The sequence below is a fragment of the Carassius auratus genome, chromosome 40 (genome assembly GCF_003368295.1).
Source record: "Carassius auratus strain Wakin chromosome 40, ASM336829v1, whole genome shotgun sequence".
Lineage (NCBI taxonomy): Eukaryota > Metazoa > Chordata > Actinopteri > Cypriniformes > Cyprinidae > Carassius > Carassius auratus.
This window is the reverse complement of record NC_039282.1, coordinates 4759536-4771754: the sequence shown is the minus strand read 5'-3', so window position 1 is coordinate 4771754 and position 12219 is coordinate 4759536. Positions and strand designations below refer to the sequence as shown.

At 37.5% G+C, this 12219-nt stretch overlaps 1 pseudogene; it reads left to right on the top strand.

Annotated features, from left to right (window-relative positions):
- LOC113058898 (S-adenosyl-L-methionine-dependent tRNA 4-demethylwyosine synthase-like) overlaps positions 1-12219 on the top strand; it is a 54692-nt pseudogene that overhangs the window by 4603 nt on the left and 37870 nt on the right.

Genomic DNA, 12219 nt, shown 5'->3' with positions numbered 1-12219 from the left:
GGGATCTGAACAGCAGGGCTAACATTTCTGACTCCGGATGAAATTTAATTCTCTTAGATGTCCCTCTCATATTCTTTACTCAGACTCAAAGCCCCTTTGAGTCATATTAATGATTGCATTTAATAAGACGCATGAAATCAAAACTGACCCATTTTTCCCCTTTTGGACACAACAAACCAATCTGGCTCTGGATTACATTCAAATGAAAGGGGATCAGTTTGGGGTCTGGCTCAAGGGCACCTCAGTCGTGGTATTGCCAGCCTGAGATTCGAACCCACAACCTTAGGGTTAGGAGTCAAACTCTCTAACCACTAGGCCACGACTTTCCCATCAGGGCCATTACTTGAGTGCTTTCAGAAATGTTTCCACTGACTAGAGAGACAAATGAAACAAATCCAATGACTGCTAATTAGGGGTGGGAATCACCAGAGGCCCTACGATACGATATTATCACGGTACTTGTGTCACGGTACAATATTATTGTGATTTTAAATATATTGCGATTATATTGCAATTTATTACCTTTTTACAACTTCAAATTATATCCCCAAAAGAAACTTTGGCAACTTCTGTTTTTACAAAAAAGAAATATCTCCCATTTTGTTTATCTCACTTCAGTTTTATTGTTGCAGTGAAAATGGGATTGTCAAGCAGACAAACTGACCAATAGTTTCATAAAAACCTGTCATAAATGTTTTAAGCACCTGGCAAACTTCACGTTCACTCAGCTTCTTTATACTATCATCAGCTACATTTATCTGGGCCAGAACCACATTTCCGACAGTTGAAGTGTTCACAAGAGTTTCCCCAAAGCTTACAGTTTTTTTTGTTTGTTTTGGTTTTCAGGAAGAGGTGAGAGTCCAGCAGTGATGCAGAGTCCTCCTCTGAGGAAGAGGAGTCTCATGGCTCCGTCATTGATGTGGAGGACCTTGGGAACGTGATGAATCATATGAAGAAAGCTAAGGTAAAATTAAAACCAGCTCCACTGTGTTTACTCCAGTGGTGGGCCGTCAGGGTCAGCAGGGCCTTCTCTGCTTGCCCTATAAAATTGTGTAAAAAAATGTTTTTATTATTATTTAGGTATCATTTTCATTTGTGTAATGTCCACAAAATTGAGAACTGGAATATCCTACATAAAAAAGTCTACGGCCAGCACTACAGATAGTGTTTCTCTTTTGTGCAATGACGTCACATCTGATTTGTAAGGAGCAATAGTGACAGAATCATCAGCCAATCAAATTTTGGCGTTCAATGACTGCATGCCCTCTGGGTCTACGTGCTCAGTTCTTACCCCAGCTAGGGTTGCCAGGTTTTCTCGGCAAAACCTGCCCAAATGCGTTTCGAGGTGTACCCTCCTTAAAAATTCCATTACAGGGACTAACTATCATGTTATTGAGGTCGCTTCAACCAGCAGACATGCAAACAACCCGCGGCCACATTGTTAAAGTAGCCCAGACTGCATCCATCGTTTAGTTGGGTATTTCCAAACCGCTGTCGCCGGCACCTCTAGACCAGATCTTGTAGCCGATCTGCTTTTATTAAGGCACTCTTTTGCAAATAAGAGGAATACCTAAGAAACGATTAACTACTCAAACTAAATATGCAACAAAGGTTTTTGATAGATTGCAGCTATGAGTGGCTAACAGCTAGCCCCAAGCACAAGTTATTTGGCCATGTTTAAAGGGACATGGAATGACATGCACAGACTTTATTTAGAAGTGACAGGTGAGTGCTTTATTATTAGACGAGTATTGAGTCATACACATTGTTCTTGAGGTGTATATGGTGGTTTATAATGCTGTGGCGTGGTGTATGGATGTCCAGCATTTGTACAGTTCTGCTGCTCTGGGCGCGTCGTCATTTTAGAGTGATGTGAATATTCATAGTAAATCATGTATTGGTGGATTACTTTCACTGATCAATGTTGGGAAATTTACTCTGCATTTAACCCACCTCCATCTAGCCTACTGTTGAAATTGTTGATCAGCTGTCATTGAGAGCCTGTGTGTGGCATAATATGCGAATTATAAGCATATAGAATGACAAGAGAGTAAGTAATTACCAAATGTAAATTTCTTATTCTTATCTGTGCCTTTAAATGTGATATTTTCTTTGCACAGAGCTATCGTTTGACTTCAGGGGACTTGGAATGTAGCGTATGCACAGTATAGATCATTTTTCTATGTTGGAGCATGGTGTGATCTTTGAGTTTTCGTTGTGTGGCATGAAAAAATGACAGTGACTGATTTTATACTGACATAAGGGCGAGTAAATCATGGCAGAGTTGGGCAAACTATTCCTTTAAAAGGCCCGAGAGCTGGAGACTCCATTGAAGGAGACGGAGAGGCAGATGGTTTGCTACAGCAGACAGCAGCTCCAGCAGGCGCTGGGAGGACTTACGTAACTGTGAACTGTGATCACTGACGCCCACTCCACAAGCTTGTGCGCAGGAGTGATTCATGAGACAGAAACGCAGGCAAATCTCCCCATGCGCACTCTCTCGCATCCTATTTGCAACAGAGAGGCTGCGAGCACTAGAGCTTCAGGATTGGATGCATGTTGAAACGGCTTCAGGAGATGTTTTTAGAAATGTGCTTTGCAGTTCCAGCACTCAGTTGATCGTGGTGTTCTCGATTCACAGATGAAACTGCATCCCAGACGCTATGAATGTTTGTCAGCTGGCAGATAATTACAGGAGAGAGCTAATGGGGATTTGCAAAAACATTTATTAGTATCATTGATTTATTTACTAGGGCTGCCCCTGTAATATTTCTCTCCCCTGCTGACACAACCATATCAGATCGGCGGGGCTAAAAATATAACTAGTAATATTGTAGTTCAACATCTGAGATCCAGAAGCCTTAGAAGCCTTAGTGTCATCAAAAGCTGTTGTTGCTTTTATGTTGAGTCAGCTAAATTGGTTCATGTGTGTGTATGCATATGCATATAAGACCTCATTAGATGCATGCATAATTCATATTCTTAGTGGAGCATAATTATTTATTAATCACACTGCAATAATATCAACTGTTATAAAATAGAGAGTTAGGCAAGTTTGTGTAGATCTGGGTCTTGCTTATGTAGAATTACTCCTCTTTGGCTCCAGATGGCATCAGAGATATATTGTATCTTGGCTTTACTGATGCAGACACCTGACCTTGCATTGCTGTATGATCTGCACTGCTTCAGTTGTGATTTATAAATAGATGTGCATTTCTTATTTTTGAACTCCGTAATGATTCCTACCCCTGTGTCTCTGACCAGAAAGATAATGAGTGTAATTTAAAATAATTGGTCCTATCCCAGCTGGATGTGCAGAGACAACTCAAAGGTTCATTTGATGTATGGCTCAGTGGCAGTTTCTGCATTGTTTGAGTGCCTACATTTTTGTGCCACGTTTGTTGCATTGTCTCGACCATTGGTGTGAGCTTAGAGAAGGTTTTTTGAAAAGTGTTTTTTTTGTTTTTTGTTTCACATGGTGCTGTTGGTAGTGTAAAATTTGCATACTGCTCCTTTATAGACCCCCTGAAAGATGTTAGCCTACTCTCTATTACAACAGTTGGCACAAATACATTTTTGGCTGATAAATGATTTTGAAAGGATTTTCTTATGCTCAACAAAGCTGCATTTAATTGATCAAAAAAAAAAAAATCATCAAATATTGGAATATTGTGAAATATTACTACAATTTAAAATAACTGTTTTCTATTTTAATGTATTTGAAAATGTAATTAGTTCCTGTAATGGAAAATCTGAATTTTCAACAACTAAATTCTTCAGTGTCAAATGATTCTTTAGAAATAATTCTAATTTGCTTTGTTTCAATAAACATTTATTACAACAGTGTTAATTAAAATAAATACCTGATGCAACATAATAATTGTCTTTACTGTCACTTTTGACCAATTTAATGCATATTACTGAATCAGTATTTTTCAAAAATAAAATAAAAAATAATGTTATTCATTAAAAGAAAATCTTACTGGCCTTTTGTTTTGAAAGGTAACATATGTTTTATTATTATTATTATTATTATTTTTTTTTTTAAAGTTAGCAGTTTCTATTCCAGAAAAATAGACCAAATGAAAGGTAATCTATCCTGCACTATAGAGATTTGTGTAGAATTAAATATCATCTACAGAGGTTTACCTCTTAAAACCCAATTAGTTGCATGTCATTCCAAACCTATACAAATTACTTTGTTCTGTGAAACAAAACTTTATATATTTTTATTTGTATTTTATTTTATTGATTATCTTCACAAAAGGTCATGTAACTGTTAAAGCCATGTAGATTCCAACAGAAATATTCCTTTTTGTATTCCATGGTGCAGCTGTGTTCAATTTTGGAACCGAGTGAGTAGATAATGACAGTTTTTGTGTTTTTAGCTGAACTGTTTCTTTTAGGCTCCTATTTGAGACATTATCCTGAAATTCCGCTGTCTGTGTGGATTAAACTAAAAGTGAATATACAAACCGATACCACCTTAGAGCACACATTAAAATGTCATGCATAGATTAAGTGCAGGTGTGGATTGAGGCTATGTTTTTACTGCTAAGTATTAGCAAGGTGGAAATTGAGAAAACAGTTCGTGGACAGGCATTTTCCCGCAGGCAACATCGGAGCAGCTTGTCGTCATTTTAGCGGTCTGTCCATCTCAATGTGTCTGCTGCTCAGTCTGAACTTTGCAGGGCCACTGCCTGCATCACTGCTGTCACTTGCATGGGTGGTTTGTGGGAAATGGAGCGTCTCCAGCTGAAGAGAGCGGCTCTGTTTCCGTCAGTCTGAAGGAGGAGGGGTGCGGAGAGCCGCTGCGCTGCAGTAAAGGGATGAAAGTGCCGAGACGCCGAGATGAATCTTGGGTGACAGATTGCAGTCTAGTCGACTCTACGTTGTGCGTAGCAGTTCCACGACAGATCTCGCCGTGAAAGGGTATAATGTCTGCCTGCCAATCCAACCCCACCTGGTGCATTCCACCCGCTTTTGTTGTTGGATTTTGCTCAATGGACTGGACATTGTGTACTTTGGAACAAATGAACAAAGTCACAGAAACATCGACTGGTTTAGCACCTGTCTCTCAGCTCAGATGCTGAGGGACCTCAAAGTTTTGTCCTGGAATGTAAAACAAGGCAGGGACAGTATGATGGGGCAGAGATGTAGGAAAATAAAAACGAGAAAGCAGCTGTAGAGATAAAAGCCCTACAAAGACATGCATTATATATATATATATATATATATATATATATATTATATAAATCTTTGATTAAATATATATATATATTTTATTAATAAATCTATTATTTAATCTAGGGCGTAGTAAGAGCATGCATGACCTTTTGTTATATGTTGTTTTCTTAGCAGTTAATTATTTTTTTTGACACTCTTTGGTTTTATATACTGCACATTTCTTGCGTGTCCTTTGAATATCTTGGGTACTGCATCTAATGTGACCTATGGTGTCCAGCTTGCCTGATTTTTCCCTTCATCTGCTGTCTACAGCACTGTGTCTGAATCCGAAGCCAGACGGTCTCTGACCTTTTAGTGTGGAAAAAATGGCTAATGCCGCCATGTGTGCTTGGGAAGAAATACAGAATAGTAACATTCAGGGAAAAGAAGCAGGAACTATAAGTCAGACTTGATTTCCAGCTGATTGTATATTCTGGAAACTCTGCAGCCTGGAATGGCAATAAAGTTTAATGCAGTCTGTTCACATAAGAGCGCTTCAGTGCTGAAGGTCAGGGATGGTAGTCCAAGACCTTCATCAGTGTGGCTCATCACAACCATATGGCTGAAAGTGTCATTTCTGTTTAAACCATCCCGTTAGTGCCGTCAAAGCAGCATCTGTTTCCAAGCCTCTGATTTATGCAATCCATTACATAATTACAGTTCAATATGAAATTGTGGGTTTTGTTAATGTGTGATGTGATTTATGATAAATAGGAAACCTCCTTCATTAACTTTGATGCTGATGAGAAAGTAGCTTTGACATTAGGCTAAATTCAGTTTGTTAGGCTATGCACATGTGTGTACACATTTAAAAAATAAAATTACAAATTAAACTAGAAATGTCTTGATAAGATGTATTTAGCACTGCTGTCTGCTGAACGATCTACTCCAGGGTATTGTACAATGATTAAAGCTTGCCTGAACTACTTTCTATGACAGAAACATCATTATATGCTTCAGAGTTATGCACAAGAGTAAACTGAATTAAAAAATAATCACTTCAGTTATTTATGAATATTATTATTTTAATAGAATGTATATTATTTATGTGGCTGGTTTCGTGTCTTTCTTTCTTTGTGGTTGTATGTGCTGCAGAGGCTGATGGGAGATGAAGAGGACTCTCAGAGGGTGAAGCTGTCAAAGCAGAATGGATTGAGGAAGAGCGATTCAGAGGAGGAGCGGAGAGAGATGATCACTCCAGCCTTGAGAGATGCTCGGACTAAACGAGGTACAGCACGGCCTTCACCCGCCTGAGATATTCACTCACGCAAAGAAAGACGCCTGTGACAGAAATGAAATATGTTGTACAATGGGTATCTGCGCAAATGCATAGTTTTTCATTTTTTTTACTTTTCATAAATTTGAATGTCCTTGTGCGTTTCGCTGTTTGTTATATTTGCAACCCATTTTTCTGAAGGAAATGTGAGTGGTTTCCATGCAATATTTCCATAAAATACTCTCGTCCTATAATGTTTAGGTTGTTGTGTTTGATTTTCACTGTGTGCATCAAATTTCATTGCTCCCATTTCTGATTTAAACCACATTCATAATATAAAGTCTTTGGATTTTTTATCATATAATTACACTACCTTACTTTTTTTATGTATTATATTTATCTTTGATGAGAGAGATTTTTGAGAGAGACATTTATAATGATACAAAAGATCTCTATTTCAAATAAATGCTCTTCTTTCTATTTATCTAAACATTTGGGGGAAAAAAAATAATAAAATTACTTCATGTTTTCAACATTGATAATGTTTTTTTGAGTAGCAGATTAGCATATTAGAAGGATTTCTCATGATCATGTGACACTTAAGACTGGAGTAATGGTGCTGGATATTCAGCTTTGCATCACAGGAAGAAATTAATTAAAAAAATATATCCAAATAGAAAACAGTAATTTTAAATTATAATCATATTCTGCGATATTGCTGTTTTTACCGTAAATTTCATCAAATAAATGCTGCCTTTGTGAGGTAGAGAGACAAAAAAAGTCTTACCCAAACTTCAGATCCTTAACCTTAATTGTAATAGACTTATAAAACCCCCATCTCTTTAAATTTAAAATGAAACTAGATTTGCAAAGTTCGACACCTAGCTTGAAATTAGCTTCTGTACCAGTTGAAGCACACTAGTTAAACAAGCCCCTCACTGATTACTGTTATGTCCCATTTCCCTTATGATGGACAGTCATTTCCTGCTTTCCCAGCTGCTTTATTAAATACGTCTCCTTTTTTTTACATCTTTAAAAAAAAACGGATGGCAAGGCCCTGCTGGTAATTAGGTTCTCTGTGCTGGCAGAGTGTCAGCCGCGTTACAGTAAACTTAGTTTTCAAATATGACTATTTCTCATACTTTTGACAGTTTTTCCTTTCTGTAAGCAGTATCTCACATTTGTTATTGAGAAACTCTGGCTGCAGAGCTGCAACCCGTCTCCTGTTGTGCGCTACAAATTTGACTCTGGTTTCTGATGGAGCTTCTGATGGTGTGACTGTGCCTAACTGAGCTTAATGATGCAGCAAAGCCCAATTACTCCTCTCCTGCTGCTGGAGTTCCCTTGAGTTTCTCACTCCACACCTTTCATTAGCACAGCCGGCCTCCAGCTGCATACACACACTGCACAGCACAGGCTGGACCCAGGTTGTGAGGACTACCATTCGCATAAGAATTTGTTATCGTAGCTTTAATTTCATTCTAATTGGTCAGTCTCAGCATTTTGCGGTCAGAATTTTTGCTAGCTTCATTTCTCTCCCATCACTTCATAGTTTCAATTAGGGATGCCTGTATGTCAGTATCATTATATTTTAACAATCTGTATCAGTCAGTGTTCGATTATCATTTCCCGCACTTTTGCATGTAGATGAAAGCAAATGTAATGCTCACCTAGTTTAAATGAATCTTTAAAATCCAGTAATTTGAAAAATCTGTTAAATATAATGTTATAAAATCTGAAAATCAATATCCATTTTTCATATTATGTTGTGTTTAAATTCACTAGCATTTTGAATTTTTTTTGTAGTTATTGTTTTATTTTTATTGCATAATTTTAATATATGCCATTTATCAGTTATTGGCTAGAACATAAAAATCGTTATTGGCTTATCGTTTCTTACCAGAAGATGGTAAATGTCTTGTCCTTATCACAAAATAAGCTGTCGGGAAGATTAAAATCCGTAAAGCCCACAAAACCAGTCATAAGTCGCTGGGGTATATTTTTAGAAATAGCCAAAAAAACATTGTATGGGTCTAAATGATCGATTTTTCTTTTATGCCAAAATCATTAGGATATTAAGTAAAGATTGTGTTCCATGAAGATATTTTGTACATTTCCTATCGTAAATATATCAAAACGTAATTTTTGATTAGTAATATGCATTGCTAAGACAACTTTAAAGGTGATTTTCTCAGTATTTTCAGTTGTTTGCACCGTCAGATTCCAGATTTTCAAATAGTTGTATCTCGGCCAAATATTGTCCTATCCTCACAAACCATACATCAATGGAAAGCTTTCAGATGATGTTTCGAAAAATTGGCACTTAAGGCTGGTTTTGTGGTCCAGGGTCCCATATTATAAATAACAGTTTGAAATGAAAACCTGCAGTAATGAAACTAAAGTCATCCCTTAGCAGTGCGCCACTGGTCTTGTGAAGTTCTGTTTTGGTGCTGTTCCTCATCAGCTCATTTTGCTTTGCTTTCAGAGTTATTTAAAGTTTACAGACATGTACATTACGTTCCGAATGAACCACCACAGGGAATCCTTCTGCTGCCCAAATATTGACCCTTTACCCAGCTGAGAACAAACCTGCTCTCTGAACCCGGCTCTCTCCGAACAGATGCTGTTCTTCAGACAGAGACGAGAGAACACCTCCTCAGCCCCGGCGAGCTATTTGCAGACATAAAAGACAAGAACGTGTTTGATGTGGAGTTCAGCTAATGAACAGGGGAGAGAGACTCTAGATTGGGATCATTAGTATGGAGCTTCACTCCTGCTGCTTTTCTTAGCGCTTACACTCCTTCATACATGAGGAGAGAAATCCTGGAAGAGAAACAGAGAGGGATAATTCACAGAAAATGAAAGTTTACATCATTTACTAACCCCCAACCCTGTTATTTTCATTTCTATTTTTGTCCATGCGACAAAGGTCGATGGAGATTTATAAAACGCTCAAGAAGGACAAAACTAGTTCTTGTGTGAAAGTTTTGTTTAGCCGTGATGTGAACTCTGCCATCCCTTTCAAGCACAGAGCTATGCCTTAATATTCTGTGGTTTTATGAAGACTGCCATAGGAGGTTTGCTGCCCCTGTGATGGCCCTTACACATGGATTAAAGTTTAAATTGTGTCAGATTCCCCAAGAGAGATGCAGCACAGTTGTGGGAGAACGAGTCTATGACCTTAGAAAAGTACTTAAGAAGAAATGCTCAGACTTGAGCACATTTGGGCTTCCAGTCTGCTTAGATGTATTGAGCAGCTTTGTTGCAAAATTTCCTTCATTTCTCCCGCTGGATGTTAAAGATCCTGAGCAGACTGTAAAATTGAAAATATAGGCCTGTCTCTTTCCTAGTACATTATAAATGCTCCTTTTTTCCCAGGCTCTTTATTTTATAAAAGTACAGCACATCACCTTCTACACACCCTCTGACACTAAATGTGTTAAATACAGCTGTTTTTAAGCTATTGTACTGTGCCCTTTGTGTGTGATGGTCGGTCATATTAATGTGCTCTTGGTTGTGACTAATAAGATGATGATTTGTGAAGTGTTTAAGTTGCAGCTCGGTAAGGGTTGTGGAGAAATGCTCTAATGTTCACACACAGTACAAATTATGCAAAACAATTAAAAATCTGCAATCCATGTTATGTTTGCATGAATGCACATTTTGTTTTTGACAATATTGTTGCTGTTTTCAAGGAACCTTTAAAAAAAATTCTAATGTTTGGAGTTGGAGTGGTGTTTTTTTTTTTTACTTCGTCTCTTCTGCTCACCAATACAGTAAAAATTGTAATATTGTGAAATATTATTGCAATTTAAAATAACTGTTTTTTTTATTCTAATGTATATAATATAATTTATTCCTTTGATTCAAAGTTGAAATTTCAGCATTATTACTCCAGTCTTCAGGGTGACATGATCCTGGATATTATCTATGCAGAATAAAATGTGCAAAAAAAAAAAAAAAAGGTTTCCATCATGTACAATTTTTCACAGAATAATAATGACAACTTTTTAAGTTATATACATCAGCTTTGATACAGTTTTGGAAATAATGAATTAGTTATGAAAAAAATGTAAAAAAAAATGTTTAATGACAAAAAAAATCTGATTAAATGCAAAAATGCTTAATTTAATGACAAATAACTTTACATAAAGTTTATAAATATACATTTTCACCAAATCTGTAATTTTCTCTTCTCTTTTTGGATGTAGTAAAACAACCACAGATACATACAGCAGAAAACATCTGGATCATGTTCGCCTTTTCTTTCTACAATTCTGACCTTGAAATCAGGATTAGGCGTGAAATAATGTCTTCAGAATCATTCATGTGCATGAAAATGGGCTGAGAATTGAACAAATAGTTGTAACCTGACTCTTGTCAGAAATCGTGCCTTTATGGCAGATTTAGCGATTAATGGATAAAACAAAACTTCACCTTACAAATGTTTATCATAATTAGAAATCCTACAAAATGCAGAATGTTTTGTGAGAAAGTCTAAGATGCTATAACAGAACAGGCACTATTTTTGGAATTAGCACCTCAAAATTAGTAAGAAACAAGTATTGGATCTCATTCAGCGAATATGAAGTAGGGTGTATATTGCTCATATTTAGGGTTTGAACAAATCCTAAACCAAAGTATTAATTGATTGGTGCCTAACTCCATTCATTTAAAATAAAAAAATCTTAAAAAGTTTTAAATCTTTACTTCAAACAATTCAGCCTGTGATTTGAAAGATGCCCGAGCAAACAGCTGCGATGTCCATCTGAATGAACTGGAAGTGCAAAGGTAGATGCAGCGGTGATGATTCACAGTGACATTTGTGGAAAGAAGGTACAATTCCGTACTGATGTCACTGGCAGTAAGGTTTTATGTGGGGAAAAGAAAAAAGAGCTGTCAAAGAGCATCAGCGCACCTCCTCTGAAGAGTGGATCTGGGATGATTTCCACCACGAGTGACCCTTACACTGTGAGCGTGACGCACACGTCCACCCATAAACTAACAGGACACTGTCTCCTGCCCTACAGCTCTAGGACAGGTCATACTGAGACAGCATCCAATGCACAAATTCAGCTTCTGCGTGTATAGTTTCAGCTGCGCTGTCAGATTAATGCAGCAGACTGAAGGCGTCTCAGTGAGCGCTTTGATCCTGTTCTTGAGTGAATCTGTCACTTCGCATCCAATTTTCTCATTGAATCAGCTGATTTTGTGGCATAATGCGGTTTAATGAAGAAAAATCATCATCTTGAGACTGTCAGTGAACTCTATTTTTATGGCTTTGTGTATAAGCGGTGTATTGGATCTAGATGTTGGCATCGTGGGTTGTGTGTTTCGTGTCATGCCGCTGTGACTCAGAGCGTTGCGCTAATCAAATTTTCAATCCGTTTCATTGCCACATGCTGCGTGTATCCACAAATGCCATAGAGTTAATGACATAATGCAAATAAATGTGCTGAAGAAGTTTCAAAATGTGAAAGTCGTTTAGTCCTCTGCTTTCGGGAATGTGATGGAAATATTGAACTTTGTGTAAAGGGAGTAATTTGTTTAAAGTGGCACTCAAAATGATGAGTCTGAAGAGTCCTCTTCATGTGGATGGGCTGGATATTTTAGGCTGTATCGCATGAAACTGAGCAAAGGCATTAGAGGAAAAGCTTTTAAACCCATCTCACACTTTGGCTCTTCAGCCTAGAAAGCCCATCTTGACAAAGGCAGGAGTGGAAAAAGATCAAGCCTGTTGATTGTTAATGATGTCACCAGTCTTGATGTTTTTACGG